The sequence below is a fragment of the Pleurodeles waltl genome, chromosome 2_1, assembly GCF_031143425.1.
Source record: "Pleurodeles waltl isolate 20211129_DDA chromosome 2_1, aPleWal1.hap1.20221129, whole genome shotgun sequence".
Lineage (NCBI taxonomy): Eukaryota > Metazoa > Chordata > Amphibia > Caudata > Salamandridae > Pleurodeles > Pleurodeles waltl.
Window position 1 is genome coordinate 769,220,439 of NC_090438.1, and position 17,443 is coordinate 769,237,881.

A 17,443-nucleotide genomic window follows, 5' to 3' on the forward strand; every position below is an offset into this window, starting at 1 on the left:
TTGAGCACACTGTCGCAAAAATAAAACGAAAGCATAGGATGGCAGCTCATTGTGATTTACAGATAGCACATTTTCGACTGGAATGGCCATTAACTTTGCATAGACCTCGTTTTTTTTTTGTTCTAAATCTTTTATTATTTTCTTAAAGATAGTAGGAAACATAAAGTATGCATTACATACATACATGGAGCCTACTAAAATGCTTGGGACGGCGTCCATAGATAATACATCCGTCTGCAACCCTGTACAAAGGGGTTATGAATAAACAGAATCCAATTTGAACAAGTCAGCAAGCAGAGGATGTTGGGGCAAAACAGCAAGGGCAACACTGAGTCTCGCTGAATAAAGCATACAAAACAGTGCTATAGAGCCCCAGCAATCACGAATGTTGGCGATGGTTGTAGTAGGCATACATAATATTAACCATGAGGGAGAAGATGGCAAAAAAGGAGAGATAGAAAAATTAGGAGATGAGGGACTACCATGTGGTTAAAAAACAGTATGAAAAGAGTGATTATGACAGCCTATGTCCGTGGAGAGTGCAGAGTGGGTCAAGAGGGTACCAGCTGACGGCCGTAAAATTATCAAGTGCGTGTCAAATAGATTGAGCAGTTACCAAGATGATGGCAGGGGTCGTTGCATCAGGTTTTTTGAGAAAATTGACATAGCAGCAGTTTAAAAAAACAAGGGAACCAACAGTGACACTTTCAGAATCCAAACTGTTGTTAATAATGGCAGTAAGAAGTCTATTGCAAAGAGAAATAGGAAGGGGGGTTGGCAGCCCTGGCAAGTTCCTTGGTGTGAGACCTAGTTATCATGATAAAACTAGATCGCCTACAAACTATAATGAGTAGAAATCTTGTTTCAGTGAATATTCGTCATTAGGACATCACCATTTAGTGTCTTGATTTGCTCCGATGCTATTATACCTTTCTTTCCATCACACTTCAAAATTACAAAAAAATATCTTATTTTATGCCTTCGTGTATGCGGACAAGTTTTGAAATAATTGTACAACTCATTCATAGGTATTTAAATTGTGCTGTGTGTTAGAAAAAAACGAAATCTTTCAGCCATTCCTTTCACACCAGAAGACTACCCCTTTGCTCACTTTTAACAAATCCTCCCACTTAGCAATCAGAGAAAGAAAAGTAAACTTCAGCCCACGTGTTAAACTAATACTAAGCAATTTGTCAGAAGATGTAGTCTGACATTTGTTCTCTATCTTTGAACGCACAGCAAATGTGACAGGATAGAAACACAATTTGAAGGCATCTTTATTGCTCATTCACCTTTGGAACTCTACCATTGTTATTTTGGGGGTGCTGCAGCACCCCTACTTCCAGCACCTATGATCAAGTGTATTTGAACAGCAGTCAGCAGTACACTGGTCTTTAATAAAGTGCTTCACTCATGGCTCCAACTTTAATTCTTCTCAAATTTGCCTCTTTTCTGATGTACATGCACACAAGACCCACACCCCCCTGGCTAGGTTGGTGCTAAGTAGCTGCCTTTATTGTTTTAGTGCCTCTGCCCCAGAATGGACTACAAGGTAGACTCTGTCTCCTTCACCTGTATCTTTCCTCTTCCCTTTGTGGACCTTTCACACCTCCTCGTACATCACACGCTAGGCACTGTGCCCCAAGACAAAATAAGAACACATTTCTGACCACTCAAGCATGACAACAAAATACCTCCTACATAGAATAACAACAATGATAACTCTCTGCCAACCATGCATTCTCCTGTGGTGTAGCAAGCTATCCATCTGCTAAAGAGCGTCGGCACCCCATAACAAGGTATGAAGAGTTATATGAATACTAAAATACATATCCAGGTTTGAAAACCAGTTCTTTGAGTTATGGAACTTCATTCTGAGAAATAAATCAAGACGTTGTGTGTATTAGGAGAGTACCTTCTATCCCAGAAGTAAAAAAGACACCCAGGAGGGTGAAAATGCTCTTAATCTCATGACTAAAAGTCCATATTTTAAAGCTTAGTTGAAGAATCGGGTGGCATGGTTCAAGAGCCAGTTCAAGAATCAGTATGCAATCATTAAACTGTAATGCATTCACACTTAAAACATTTTATCAAACTTAGGCAAAGCCAATAGGCTTGGCCTTGGTGAACTCGAAATATTTTTGTGCACCTATGCAATACCCATTAAAAGTGTAAAAGTAATAAAAAGTAAAAAGGCTGCCATCTGTGGTGTACATAGTTTTGTAAAAAAAAACAAAAAAAAAGAGTAAGGAATGACCCATCTCAAAGTAAATTAATAAAACTGAAAACACAATTCAGGAATAAAATTAGCGATTGGCCTACCGGCCATGGCACTAGCATGCCCAACTTTTAGGTGAATGTCCTTAAACTGAATGGCATCACTCAAAATAAAGGGAGTCAATAGCTGAAGTGGGCTGACCCATTGCATTGCGCTGTGGTGGGTAGAAGCAAAATGTTAATGACTGGAAACATCCGGAACAACGACTCCGGAACCCCAGCGTCATTGTTCATGCAAGCGGAACCACGCTTGCGTGAACAACAACTCCCTTTTTCTCTGCGTTAACCACGCATGTGCTGAACAACGCACATTTGTGGTTAAGGCAGAGATAAAGGGAGTCAGCATCGGGAGAGGACGAGGTCAGGTAAGTGGGGCTGGGGCAGGGTTGGGGGTAGTTTTTAGGGGTGGGGGTGGGTTAAGGGCTTAGAAGTTGGGGTGGAGGGATCGGGGTAGTTCTGGTTTTTAGGGGCCAGGGGGATCGGGCGGATTCCTTTTTTGGAGCGGGGTGGGGGGTACTTTTGTTTTTTGGGGTGGGGTCTGGGTAGTTTGGTTTTTGGAGGTGGGGGATCGGGGTAGTTTGGTTTTCGGGGGTCATTGGGTTTTGGGGGTGGGGGATAGTGGTAGTTTAGTTTTTGGGGGTGGGGAGATCAGGGTATTTTCGTTTTTGGGGGTAGGGCGTTCAGGTAATTAGTGTTTTTGGGGGTGAGGGTCGGGGGTGAGGGGTAGTTTGGTTTTTGGGGGTGGGGGATCAGGGTAGTTTGTTTTTTGGGGTTGGGGGGTCAGGGTAGTTCGGTTTTTGGGGTTGGGGACGGGGTTGTTTGGTTTTTGGGGGTGGAGGAGGTGTTTTTTGGAGGTGGGGTAGTTTGGTTTTTGGGGTGGGGGATCGGGGTAGTTTGGTTTTTGGGGGTGTGGTATCCGGGTAGTTTCGTTTTTGGGGTTGGGGGTCAGGGTAGTTAGCGTTTGTGGGGGTCGGGTAGTTTGGTTTTTGGGGGTGGGGGCTCGGGTAGTTTGGTTTTTGTGGGAGGGGAGTGGGGGATCGGGGTAGTTTTTTTTTTGGGGGGAGGGGGTCATTGATTTTTAGGGGTGAAGGATCGGGGTAATTTTGTTTTTAGGGGTGGGATAGTTTTATTTTTGGGAGTGGGGTGTGTTGTGTTTAGGGTGAGTGGGGGTCGGGGTAGGTTTTAGGGCTCAGGATGGGTGGGGGTATCGGGGTAGTTGTATTTTTAGAGCGGGTGGGAGGATGGCATGCGAAAACCACACATGCCGTTCCACACATTCCTTTACTAGGCAGGCCTTTAAAACAAAAAATAGTTGTAAAGACATGCGTGGTAAAGGCATTTGTGGAAACAATGCAGTCGTTGTGCCGACCGCATTGTGCAGGCATGCGTGGTTGGCGCATGTGTTGTTCCATCACACATTAGTTAATGACATCTGAACAGACCAGTATATGTACAAGGCTCACTGAAAGTACCTTAATGGTTATATTTTCATTATGCAATTTGTGTGAAAGATGAGGCTTGCAAGACAGTTAAGAATGCCTCTAGCCCAGACCTAAAAATTACTGAAGTATATCAGTACAAAAATATAGAATTCAACACCTCCATTTTGTGTTCCTCTGTACATCTCTCCTGTGTCCTGATACAGCCCAGTGTTCAAGGATTGCAAAGAGACCTAGGTAAGGAGCCCAAAGATATTTTCTAGTCAAATAGTATTAATTGTTCAAAAAGTATTTGTTTTACTGTGGTCTCTCTGTGTTTTCAGGCAGCCTGGCCTCCTTTAAAGTGGTGTTTGTTTCAAAATCGTTTTTGCTGTGACTGTGTGAATTCCCTTGCTAGTTTGTGGCTCCCCCCCCCGTTTTTCCCCCCTGTCCCCCTTTTTTTCACCCCTATTCTTAGTAAAAAGACTACATAAATCTTTCAGAGTGTGGTTTTAGGAGACTGTTTTTAATCTGTTTGTGTGAATTAAATTGTGCTTAAAAGCTGTCTGCCCCCCTGTATTTTTTGCCTTAAAAAAGCCCGATTTTAGAGTGCGCGCCCAGAACTATTGCAGTGTTTGTCTCTTAAACAATCTCCCCCTCACCTGAAAAGTAGACTCTGCTAGCTTGGAAGTGTGGATTCAGCCTGTCTGTATCCAAGGAGATACTGAATAGAGCAGCAATAGCCTCCCCCCAGGCCCTAGGGACTGGACTTTAGTTAACTTGCTCCTTATATAGGTTCCTCGTGGTTGTTGCATATGCTGTTGTGATTGGTTTTTGGGAGATGGTGTTTTATTGGTTGCTAGCTCCAGAGATGCATTTTATGATTGGTGGATAGGGCTGGGATTCTGATTGGCTGTTGGTTCTAGGGCTGTGATTGGTGGATAGGGCTGGGATTCTGATTGGCTGTTGGTTCTAGGGTTGTGATTGGTGGATAGGGCTAGGATTCTGATTGGCTGTTGGTTCTAGGGCTGTGATTGGTGGATAGGGCTAGGATTCTGATTGGCTGTTGGTTCTAGGGCTGTGATTGGTGGATAGGGCTAGGATTCTGATTGGCTGTTGGTTCTAGGGTTGTGATTGGTGGATAGGGCTAGGATTCTGATTGGCTGTTGGTTCTAGGGTTGTGATTGGTGGCTAGGGCTAGGATTCTGATTGGCTGTTGGTTCTAGGGTTGTGATTGGTGGCTAGGGCTAGGATTCTGATTGGCTGTTGGTTCTAGGGCTGTGATTGGTGGATAGGGCTAGGATTCTGATTGGCTGTTGGTTTTAGGGCTGGGGCTGTGATTGGGGGTCAGGAAATAGGGCTGTGACTGGTGATTAGGGCTGGGCCTCCCATTAATTGGCTAAATCAGGGTTTAAAATTGGATTGGCTAGGGTTAGGACCAGCTTCTTATTGGCCAGTAGGGCTATAAAAGGCTAGGATTCAGGGCGTCTCAGCCCGGGCGTCGAGGCAAAGGGCGGAGAGGACAAGGGCAGCTGTCTGTTTGGGTCTGTTCGGGACAGGTAGGGACTAGGGACTAGGGCCAGAAATGCTGCCCAATTCCCATTCCACCAGGAATGGTTTCTGCCCCAACACATCCCTCAACATGCAAACACATTATCTGCAAAGATATCCAACTCATGCATCACAAACTGACCATAGACATATTGCATTGCCCTACCACCCAACACAATACCCTACATACAACACATATACACATACACCCCATAACTACTACAGTCAAACACCTTCATACTCACAGCAAACACTACTCTGTCCCCTCCCACTAACACTACCTGCCACCGCCCACACAATACAAAACTACAACATACAATTCTCTCAGTTTCAGTCTCCCAGATACACACTCTCTACACATACTAACCAAAAACACTATCCGCTGTTCGCTTCACACAGACCGCCTGAACTCATAACAATGCCAAAACCCTGCCTTCAAACACATCTTCTACACACACTCTTCCCCTCTGCTCACCAATTACACACAACCATACAATCCCCATATTTCACTCCACCACACATATTACCTCTTCCAGTCATCTCAACTAATACTTATCTCCCTGACACACATCCATCACCTCATATACACCTCATACATTCATCTCCAAAACACATCAACCCCCCATCTAACACTCAAATTCCACTTAACAGCACTAACTCACATACAAGTCCCTCACCAAAGACAACTACACCAATAGCCCCTCTCATTATTCCACAAAAACAATACCAACCACAAACAACTCAAACTTACATTACACTCATCATCATACCCACTCTCACCCCCAAGACTACACAAAGGATACAAATTCCATCCTATCTCCACCCCTACCCCCCCACTCTTCACAAACACCTACCACAAGCACCTCATCCCAGCAACCTTCATTCAGTCGCCTCTCCTCCATTGCACAATTTAGAGCCTTACATCATGATCCACATGCTCCGCCACCACCCCTAACCCATACTCCATCCACACTAAACAAACGCAAACAAAATAAAAAACAGGCCACTCATAGCAACCTCGCATCCCCTTGTTTGTTTCATAATACAACTAACTCCAAAAAGAAACACTACACTCCTCATGGCTCTCTCAGCCACCAAGTTCACCACCCACACACACAGACCCAACAAAATGCCTCCTTAACCTGCTGGAAGAGGAACACTATGTTGAAAAGCAAGACTATTGTGAGCCTCAAACAGTTAACACAACTAGCAACTCTCCTGCTTCAAGCTCACATTATACTACTTACCCTTCTACTAAACAAAACAACACTACCACAAACACACCCTATCTAAACTGCCAGCTCACAAATGCTCGATCACTCTCAAAAAACAAGCACCACATCTACGACTTTCTCACAGACACACAACCTGACTTACTATTCATTGCGGAAACCTGGTTGGGAGATGACATGGCACCAGTATTGCACGAAGCCCTTCCTCCAGGCTATCAAACCATCACACAAAACCGTATAGGCAAGAGAGGAGGTGGACTAGCTATTATATTCAAACAGGCAATAATCCTCAGTAAAACAGACAACATCTCCATACAAGGTTGTGAAGCCCTCCTTACCAGATGCCACCCTACTCCAACTTCCACCTGTAACTTTCTCCTCCTTTACAGACCTCCACCTAACAACTCCACTTTCCCAGATGCCTTTCTTGACATAGTCTCAAACCTTATTACACTATACTCCAATCTATGCATTCTTGGGGATCTAAACATTTGGTTTGACAAACCCAATATGCCCCATCCAAAAGCTATCACCACTGGCCTACTCGCATTGAATCTACATCAGATTGTACACAATCCCACACACATCGCTGGTCACATCCTAGATGTAATTTTTGCTAAGCCTGAACTTGTTACTATTCATAGCATCACACCAACCACCTGGTCAGACCACCATCTGATAACTTTCCGACAGACAACTCCACAAATCAACATACCCCACAACCACTTACATACATACACCTATCGGCCATGGAGAAAACTCAATTTGGATCACTTAGAAACACAACTAACAGCAAACACAGATCTAGATACAATCAATTCTGTACCTAAACTTTATGAGTGGCTACAGGAAGCTTTTTGATGTCCTAATACCACTCAAAAAAAAAACTAAACATGACAAAAGAAAACCAACACCTTGGAGAAACACAGAACTTAAAAAGATAAAGAAACAAATCAGAAAGTTGCAGCGGACCTGGCTCAAAACAAACAACAGTCAAGACAAACTGCAGCTACACAAACTTAACAGGATATACAAATCATCAATCAAAAAAGCTAAAAAAAAGATACTACTCAGACAGAATTCTAAATGCTCAATCTACAACCAAGGAATTTTAGAAAAATTCTCAATGAATTTCGAAAACCCACATGCATGGAAGGAACTCATCCCACCACTCAAGATTTCACAAACAAATTGGCAACGCACTACACAACCAAGGCAGAGACATTGGACTCCTATTTAAAACAGAAGAAAACCATCAGCACCAACCCCTTTACTAAAATACCCTTTAAGAATAAACCATCCCAACCTCTACAGTCCTTCAAACAAATATCCCAGGATGAATTTATGGATTTGCTCAAAGCAAGCAGACCTTCTGGTTGCCCTTCTGACCCTTGCCCACCATAGATCTTCAAGAACATCCTGCTATCTACTTCCGCTGCCACACCTGTAAGAAGAATCATCAACAACTCTTTAACTTCAGGAACTTTTCCTACAGACCTGAAAAAGGGATACATACGACCATTATTAAAGAAAACAAATCTAGACCCGCAAGACCCCAACAACTACAGACCTATCACAAATGGACCTTTCCTGGGCAAATTGATAGAAAGAGCAGCATTCGCCCAGATGTCACAATTCATTGAAGACAGTTCTATACTTTCAGACTTCCAAACTGGATTCCGCCCAGGAAGAAGCACTGAATCGGCACTCATGGCAATCTGGGACGATCTTAAAAACACAGTTGACCGAAATGGAGTTGCTGCACTACTTCTCTTGGACCTCTCAGCTGCCTTTGATACGGTTGACCATGACACCCTAACTCAAAGACTCTACGAAGCCGGCATACAAGGGATTGCGCTCGACTGGATTACTTCCTATCTCCAAAAAAGAGCAAATATCATCCACTCACCCCCCTTCTCATCCGAACCCTACCTCACAAAAACAGGGGTCCCCCAAGGGTCAATCATCTCACCTTTGCTTTTTAACATCTACATGATATCTTTACCAGAACTGATCAATGATTTCCATCTCACATGCTACAACTATGCAGATGACACACACATACTACTTCAATTAGAAGACCCCAAAAACATTGAAAACTCTCAAATCTTCAGTTGCCTCAGAGCCGTTGATCAGTGGATGACCTGGAGCCATCTCAAACTAAATACCTCCAAAACTGAAATACTCATATGTGGTGACTGGAAACATTATGACCCTCTGTGCGTCTGGCCTGACGATCTCGGACCACCTCCTCAATTATCCAAGGAAGTGAAAAACCTAGGAATCACCATGGATTCCAAACAAACTATGAATGCCCAAGTAGACAAATTAGCACGCACAAGCTTCATCACCTTAAAGACTTTACGACGCATTTTCCCTCACCTCGGATTTCCACACAAGGTGCAAGCTACTATCTCACTTGTATTATCCAAACTGGATTATGCCAATAGCCTCTACCATGGATCATCTCTATCTGTTATGAAAAAACTACAACGTATCCAGAATTCCGCAGCCAGGCTACTACTACATATAAAGCCGCAAGCCCACATCTCCCCTGCCTTGAGAGCACTACACTGGTTACCCGTTGCCAGAAGATGCACTTTCAAGCTGCTTTGTATCACCCACAAAGCTATACATGGAACAGTTCCGCTTTTCATCAGAAAGAAAATTACCAAATACATCCAACAAAGAACCCTCCGCTCAAGACTGGCACCCTGCCTTAGAACACCACCATACAAGAAAAAGACTGTAGGTGGTACATCCTTCTCCGTCCAAGCAGCCAAACTATGGAATTCATTACCCCCAACTATAAGAGCCACAGATAACTTTCTTGTTTTCAGGAAACTACTCAAGAGTTGGCTCTTTCCTTCATAACCACCTTTTTCAAACAACTATGAACTGCATATGCCTATGTGGATAATTATTTTTTTCAGATTATATGTATATTTCTATTTATTTATAGTTTCTTTGGAAACTAAAGCAAGGCTGTGCGCTCAGAGATCCCATAGCAGAAAAGATCTAGAATCCATCCTGGAGGTGAACTGATGATGTACTGGAGCGTAATCTGTATCTGACTGAGACGCGCGGGTTCTATCTTCCTCTGCTGGAGACACAGAGTAAAAGGTTCTCCCTTTATAAAGCACCTGTAAGCTCCGCCCGCTGAGCCACGCCCCGTCCACCCTCGAAGTAGGTAAAGGAATTCCCGCCTTTTACCACGATGATGGACAGCTTTCCAAAACGACCCCAATGCGTTCGCCGCCGATTCCGGTGGTGCGTTTGTTTGATGCTCAGAAGCACAAGGACATCTCCACAAAGACGCACTAGTAACAATCACATTGCCAAAAGCACACAAGGTTGCTGGAGACGTTTACCCCGTGGCCCATCACGTACCCTTAGTGTACAATATAAACGGGGCGTATAAAACATGCTAGGTAACGCTTACTGACATACTCGTAGAAAATACTCCGGTTGGGTAGGCCACGATGCTCATTTTACAGAAACTAAACCTCAAAGGAAGCACTTCCAAATATAAACGTAGCAGGTGCCGCAGTTGAAGCTCAGCTTCTGGAAAGGACAAGCCACCCTAACTCTTGGGCTTGGCAAAGAAAAAGCAAGGCTGTGCGCTCAGAGATCCCATAGCAGGAAAAGATCTAGAATCCATACTGGAGGTGAACTGATAATGTCCTGGAGAGTAATCTGTATCTGACTGTGACGCGCGGGTTTCTATCTTCCTCTGCTGGAGACACAGAGTAGAAGGTTCTCCCTTTATAAAGCACCTGTAAGCTCCGCCCGCTGAGCCACTCCCCGTCCACCCTCGAAGTAGGTAAAGGAATTCCCGCCTTTTACCAGGATGATGGACAGCTTTCCAAAACGACTCCACTGCGTTTTACTGCCGATTCCGGTGGTGCGTTGTTGATGCTCAGAAGCACGAGGACATCTCCACAAAGACGCACTAGTAACAATCACATTGCCAAAGGAACACAAGGTTGCTGGAGACGTTTTTACCCCGTGGCCCATCACGTACCCTTAGTGCACAATATAAACGGGGCGTATAAAACATGCTAGGTTATGCTTACTGACATACTCGTAGAAAATACTCCGGTTGGGTAGGCCACGATGCTCATTTTACAGAAAATAAACCTCAAAGGAAGCACTTACAAATATAATCGTAGCAGGTGCCGCAGTTGAAGCTCAGCTTCTGGAAAGGACAAGCCACCCTAACTCTCGGACTTGGCAAAGATAAAGCAAGGCTGTGCGCTCCCGCCTTTTACCAGGATGATGGACAGCTTTCCAAAACGACCCCACTGCGTTTACCGCCGATTCACGTGGTGCGTTGTTGATGCGCAGAAGCACGAGGACATCTCCACAAAGACGCACTAGTAACAATAACATTGCCAAAGGCACACAAGGTTGCTGGAGACGTTTACCCCGTGGCCCATCACGAACCCCTAGTGTACAATATAATCGTAGCAGTTGCCGCAGTTGAAGCTCAGCTTCTGGAAAGGACAAGCCACCCTAACTCTTGGGCTTGGCAAAGATAAAGCACGGCTGTGCGCTCAGAGATCCCATAGCAGAAAAGAACTAGAATCCTTCCTGGAGGTGAACTGATGATGCACTGGAGCGTAATCTGTATCTGACTGTGACGCGCGGTTTCTATCTTCCTCTCCTGGAGACACAGAGTAGAAGGTTTCTCCCTTCATAAAGCACCTGTAAGCTCCGCCCGCTGAGCCACGCCCCGTCCACCCTCGAAATAGGTAAAGGAATTCCTGCCTTTTTACCAGGATGATGGACAGCTTTCCAAAACGACCCCACTGCGTTTTTACCGCCGATTCAGGTGGTGCGTTGTTGATGCGCAGAAGCACGAGGACATCTCCACAAAGACGCACTAGTAACAATAACATTGCCAAAGGCACACAAGGTTGCTGGAGACATTTACCCCGTGGCCCATCTCGTACCCCTAGTGTACAATATAAACAGGGCGTTTAAAACATGATAAGTAACGCTTACTGACATACTCGTAGAAAATACTCCGGTTGGGTAAGCCACGATGCTCATTTTACAGAAACTAAACCTCAACAGAAAGCACTTAGAAATATAAACGCAGCAGGTGCCGCAGTTGAAGCTCAGCTTTCTGGAATAGGACAAGCCACCCTAACTTTTGGGCTTGGCAAAGATAAAGCAAGGCTGTGCGCTCAGAGATCCCATAGCAGAAAAAGATCTAGAATCCTACCTGGAGGTAAACTGATGATGTACTGGAGCGTAATCTGTATCTGACTGTGACGCGCGGGTTCTATCTTCCTCTGCTGGAGACACAGAGTAGAAGGTTCTCCCTTTATAAAGCACCTGTAAGCTCCGCCCGCTGAGCCACGCCCCGTCCACCCTCGAAGTAGGTAAAGGAATTCCTTCCTTTTACCACGATGATGGACAGTTTTCCAAAACCACCCCACTGCGTTTACCGCCGATTTCCGGTGGTGCGTTGTTGATGCTCAGAAGCACGAGGACATCTCCACAAAGACGCACTAGTAACAATCACATTGCCAAAGGCACACAAGGTTGCTGGAGACGTTTACCCCGTGGCCCATCAAGTACCCTTAGTGTACAATATAAACGGGGCGTATAAAAACATGCTAGGTTACGCTTACTTACATACTCGTAGAAAATACTCCGGTTGGGTAGGCCACGATGCTCATTTTACAGAAACTAAACCTCAAAGGAAACACTTACAAATATAATCGTAGCAGGTGCCGCAGTTGAAGCTCAGCTTCTGGAAAGGACAAGCCACCCTAACTCTTGGGCTTGGCAAAGATAAAGCACGGCTGTGCGCTCAGAGATCCCATAACAGAAAAGATCTAGAATCCATCCTGGAGGTGAACTGATGATGTACTGGAGCGTAATCTGTATCTGACTGTGACGCGCGGGTTTCTATCTTCCTCTGCTGGAGACACAGAGTAGAAGGTTCTCCCTTTATAAAGCACCTGTAAGCTCCGCCCGCTGAGCCACGCCCCGTCCACCCTCGAAGTAGGAAAAGCAATTCCCGCCTTTTACCATGATGATGGACAGCTTTCCAAACGACCCCACTGCGTTTACCGCCGATTTCCGGTGGTGAGTTGTTGATGCTCAGAAGCACGGAGACATCTCCACAAAGACGCACTAGTAACAATCACATAGCCAAAGGCACACAAGGTTGCTGGAGACGTTTACCCCGTGGCCCATCACGTACCCTTAGTGTACAATATAAACGGGGCGTATAAAACATGCTAGGTAACGCGTACTGACATACTCGTAGAAAATACTCCGGTTGGGTAGGCCACGATGCTCATTTTACAGAAACTAAACCTCAAAGGAAGCACTTAGAAATATAAACGTAGCAGATGCCGCAGTTGAAGCTCAGCTTCTGGAAAGACAAGCCACCCTAACTCTTGGGCTTGGCAAAGATAAAGCAAGGCTGTGCGCTCAGAGATCCCATAGCAGGAAAAGATCTAGAATCCTTCCTGGAGGTGAACCAATGATGTACTGGAGCGTAATCTGTATCTGACTGTGACGCGCGGTTTCTATCTTCCTCTCCTGGAGACACAGAGTAGAAGGTTCTCCCTTTATAAAGCACCTGTAAGCTCCGCCCGCTGAGCCACGCCCCGTCCACCCTCGAAGTAGGTAAAGGAATTCCCGCCTTTTACCAGGATGATGGACAGCTTTCCAAAACGACCCCAATGCGTTTACCGCCGACTCCGGTGGTGCGTTGTTGATGCTCAGAAGCACGAGGACATCTCCACAAAGACGCACTAGTAACAATAACATTGCCAAAGGCACACAAGGTTGCTGGAGACGTTTACCCCGTGGCCCATCACGTACCCCTAGTGTACAATATAAACAGGGCGTATAAAACATGATAGGTAACGATTACTGACATACTCGTAGAAAATACTCCGGTTGGGTAGACCACGATGCTCATTTTACAGAAACTAAACCTCAACAGGAAGCACTTAGAAATATAAACGTAGCAGGTGCCGCAGTTGAAGCTCAGCCTCTGGAAAGGACAAGCCACCCTAACTCTTGGGCTTGGCAAAGATAAAGCAAGGCTGTACGCTCAGAGATCCCATAGCAGAAAAGATCTAGAATCCATCCTGGAGGAGAACTGATGATGTACTGGAGCGTAATCTGTATCTGACTGTGACGCTCGGGTTCTATCTTCCTCTGCTGGAGACACAGAGTAGAAGGTTCTCCCTTTCTAAAGCACCTGTAAGCTCCGCCCGCTGAGCCACGCCCCGTCCACCCTCGAAGTAGGTAAAGGAATTCCCGCCTTTTACCAGGATTATGGACAGCTTTCCAAAACTACCCCAATGCGTTTACCGCCGATTCAGGTGGTGCGTTGTTGATGCTCAGAAGCACAAGGACATCTCCACAAAGACGCACTAGTAACAATCACATTGCCAAAGGCACACAAGGTTGCTGGAGACGCTTACCCCGTGGCCCATCACGTACCCTTAATGTACAATATAAACGGGGCATATAAAACATGCTAGGTAACGCTTACTGACATACTCGTAGAAAATACTCCAGTTGGGTAGGCCACGATGCTCATTTTACAGAAACTAAACCAAGAACAATAAAATACACACAAACTCTTTTAAACCTGTCTGACTAAGTTTTTTTTACCCATGATTCTGTATTGTATGTGCATATGTGTGTGTATTCATGTGTGTGTGTGTATAAATATATATATATATATGTGTATGTATGTGTATATGTTGTTTCTGTGCCTGGCATGTTTGTGGATCATTGCATGGGTTGTTATACTAGATATCTATGAATTTCTGCTCTCTTTTTATCACACTTATCTACTCATCACTCTTATGTCATGTCTCTATCAATCTATCCTCCATTCTCACTCGGACTCATCCCAAATCCCTTCGACCACTTTCATCTCCTAAATATCTCTGCCTAAGCTCTTCCCTCCACCTCCACATCTAACTCACCAAACCTCACTCTACCTCTGTGACCTCCCACACAACCCTACTAAATTCTCCTGCATTCATCTTACCCTGCTACTATGCTCTCCCTAACCCTTCCACATCCTCTTTCTCCTCCGCTCCCCTTTTATTCATCTCAAGCCTTTGGATTGAGTAAATGAAGGATAAACTCCCAACTAACACTTCTGGATTTCTTTCCTCCTCCACCCCTCCATTACTCCAGTCAATCTAACTAACAAACTCTCATATCCGCAACTCAAATTAACTCATAATAATACTAAAACTGTACTCCTTATTTAAATTATACTAATCCATCACTAATTCTTGTTGGGTACCGGAGTAGCGTGCTATTCATCGAAAAGCGCTTCGACGCCTCGTCAGGGGTAGTAAGCGCTATATAAATACGATTACAATTACAATTACAATTACATGAACCATTTTACAGAATGAAAGCGTTGGTTGGCAATTTCCAAGATAAGGCTGATATTTTGTTTGAAGGATTATATTTGGGCCTTGTTAGAAATTGGGTCTTTAGTTGGCAGAGGTATGCACCCTGTCCAAGTATGGGCCACAATCATAGTCGGGGTTAGTCACAACACAACCTAAATTGTACTGTGCTCATCCTCTGGTAGCCTGGCACAGAGCAGGTAGGCTTAACTTAGAAGGGAATGTGTTAAGTATTTGTGCAATAACTCATACTGTAACGCAGTGAAAACACCACAAAAAGTACTTCACACAGTTTAGGAAAATAGATAATATTTATCTGAATAAAACAAGACCAAAGTGAGATAAATCCAATATGCACAAGTCAAGATATCACTTTTTTTTTAGAGGTTTAACGAGGTCTTAATCCATAGGGATAAATGGATGTAGCTCTTTAGCACAGAGTACCTGGGATGCATCACAAATAAAGACGCTGCTGGCCTCAAAGGAGATGAGATGTTGAAAAGTAAAGTCATGTGTCAATTTTTCTGGCAGGTTAGAGGTGATTCATCGATTCTTTCCTCACAGGCATGGTGTTGCATCAATTTCCAGGCATGCAACTGGGAGAGCGTAGCTTATATTAATAGGAAACGTGTATGAACTAACGTGTAATAATGCTGCATAGAAATGTATTAATGTATTTTGCTAAAACGAGCGCTTGAAATGTGCCCACGGGGAGTGGCCGTCAATATATACAATGACTTATGAAACCGACTAATAATGTTGAAATGTTATATTATGATATGATTTTGCACTAATAATAATAGGTTATATGTAAAAGTTTTGCTAATAAATCATTAGGCCTTAGTTAGCATGAGTCGAGGCCTAGCTGCCTGGCTTTCATATCAAATGTGTTTTCTAACGTGCAGTGTGCTGACTTGCTGAAGGACATGAACTCTTGTTTTTCTCCAAACTAGAAGATGAATGTAACTGTAGTAGATCCGTTCCCATGAAATTCGACTTGCTTAATGAAACATTTTTGCTGCACGCAACAGTGTAGACTGTTCGCAGGTACAAGGTTGCTTGAACCGGTACAGACAATGGAGCCACTGACTAAAGATGCAAAGAAGACCACGAGAGTATAAAATCATACCGGACATTCTACCCACTGAAGACGTCAATCATAAGGACCAATAAACTATGTGAGAATAGTTATGGGGTGACAAATTCAATGAAGTAATTGAAAAACTATTGGATAGAAATAGTGGGGTACTGACCCCAGCCAATTAGCTTTAGGGGATTGTACAATAGAAAAGGGATAAAAACCCTTATCACAAACAAGTAAATCAGAACAGGAGAGAATAGGAGAAAGAGTTAGGGAGATGCTGATGTGATTTGCTATGACCCAGACTCTTTGTCACTCTGCATAGAGACTTTGCTGTTTGGTTCTTAAAACCATCCTTGCCTTATATTGCCCGTTTACACTTTACCTCCTTATGAGGGAAGTGCCCCCCTTTTACCCGATTGCTGAATTCCAGAAGGCGAATCAACTGATGTCCTGAGGACGAAGACCGAACCTGAGTGCTGACCCAATACGGAGGGTAACTATATGACAATGAAATTGTAATTGTCTGTTTGCTTTACCTTTCTAGGTACCAACTGCTTCTTTTGACAGAGACCATAGCTAGATGTTTTCTAAATTGGTGTTACTAAATTGTTTTGCATGAAGCCCAACATGCCAATGCTGATTTGAGGTTAGAGGAGGGGTTCACTAAACTGACACAAATAGACAAATGACCAAATCTATGCTTTGTTGAATAACGTAATGATGATACTCTGCTAAGGATAACCTATGCTGACGCCGTGTTATATTCTAATGTTCGTGATTCTTGCTTTGATGAAATCTTATCAGAGTTGCCATATTATGACTATGCTAATGTGTTTCTTGGGTTTGAGATTAGTAAACTTGCTAGTAGAATTGTAATCAATAGGGAATAAACTTCATATAATAGTACTAAACCCGTGTGGTTATTCATGACTGCAAGGTCATGGTGGTTTCTAAGTTTTATTAAATGTCTTTGACTAATTTGAATTGTCGTATTACTGTGAACTTTGATGACATTATTGACATATTGATTGACATGCTGATTAGTTATCTCGTCCTAAGGTGTCTTCAATCAAGGTCAAAAGATTCATTGGCCTAAAACGAGTCCCAAAGTGAGTAAATTAGCCATAAAGGGACGCGTTAACACAACCTTGGTTCCGTACTGCAGTGCGGGGTTTGATGACAAATTGGAGCCCAAGGTCATTGCGTGGAGAATCCAAATGTGCTGTGATGGTAAAACAGGAGCTGCATTGATTCTGCAGGCGCTGGGTCAGTTTTTCAGCCACAGCATCAAGTCTGAAGGCATTGCGTCGATTTTTCTGGCGAGGGGAATTTTCTCTCTTATGTGAAGCCTTTGATTACCCTGAGTCATCTTTCCAGGAAGCAAGCTGACAAGCCCTTGGAGATCACTTGTGGTGAGAAGGCAAAGTCCATCCAGCAGTCAGGGAGCAGTAGGAGCAGTAGGAAGCT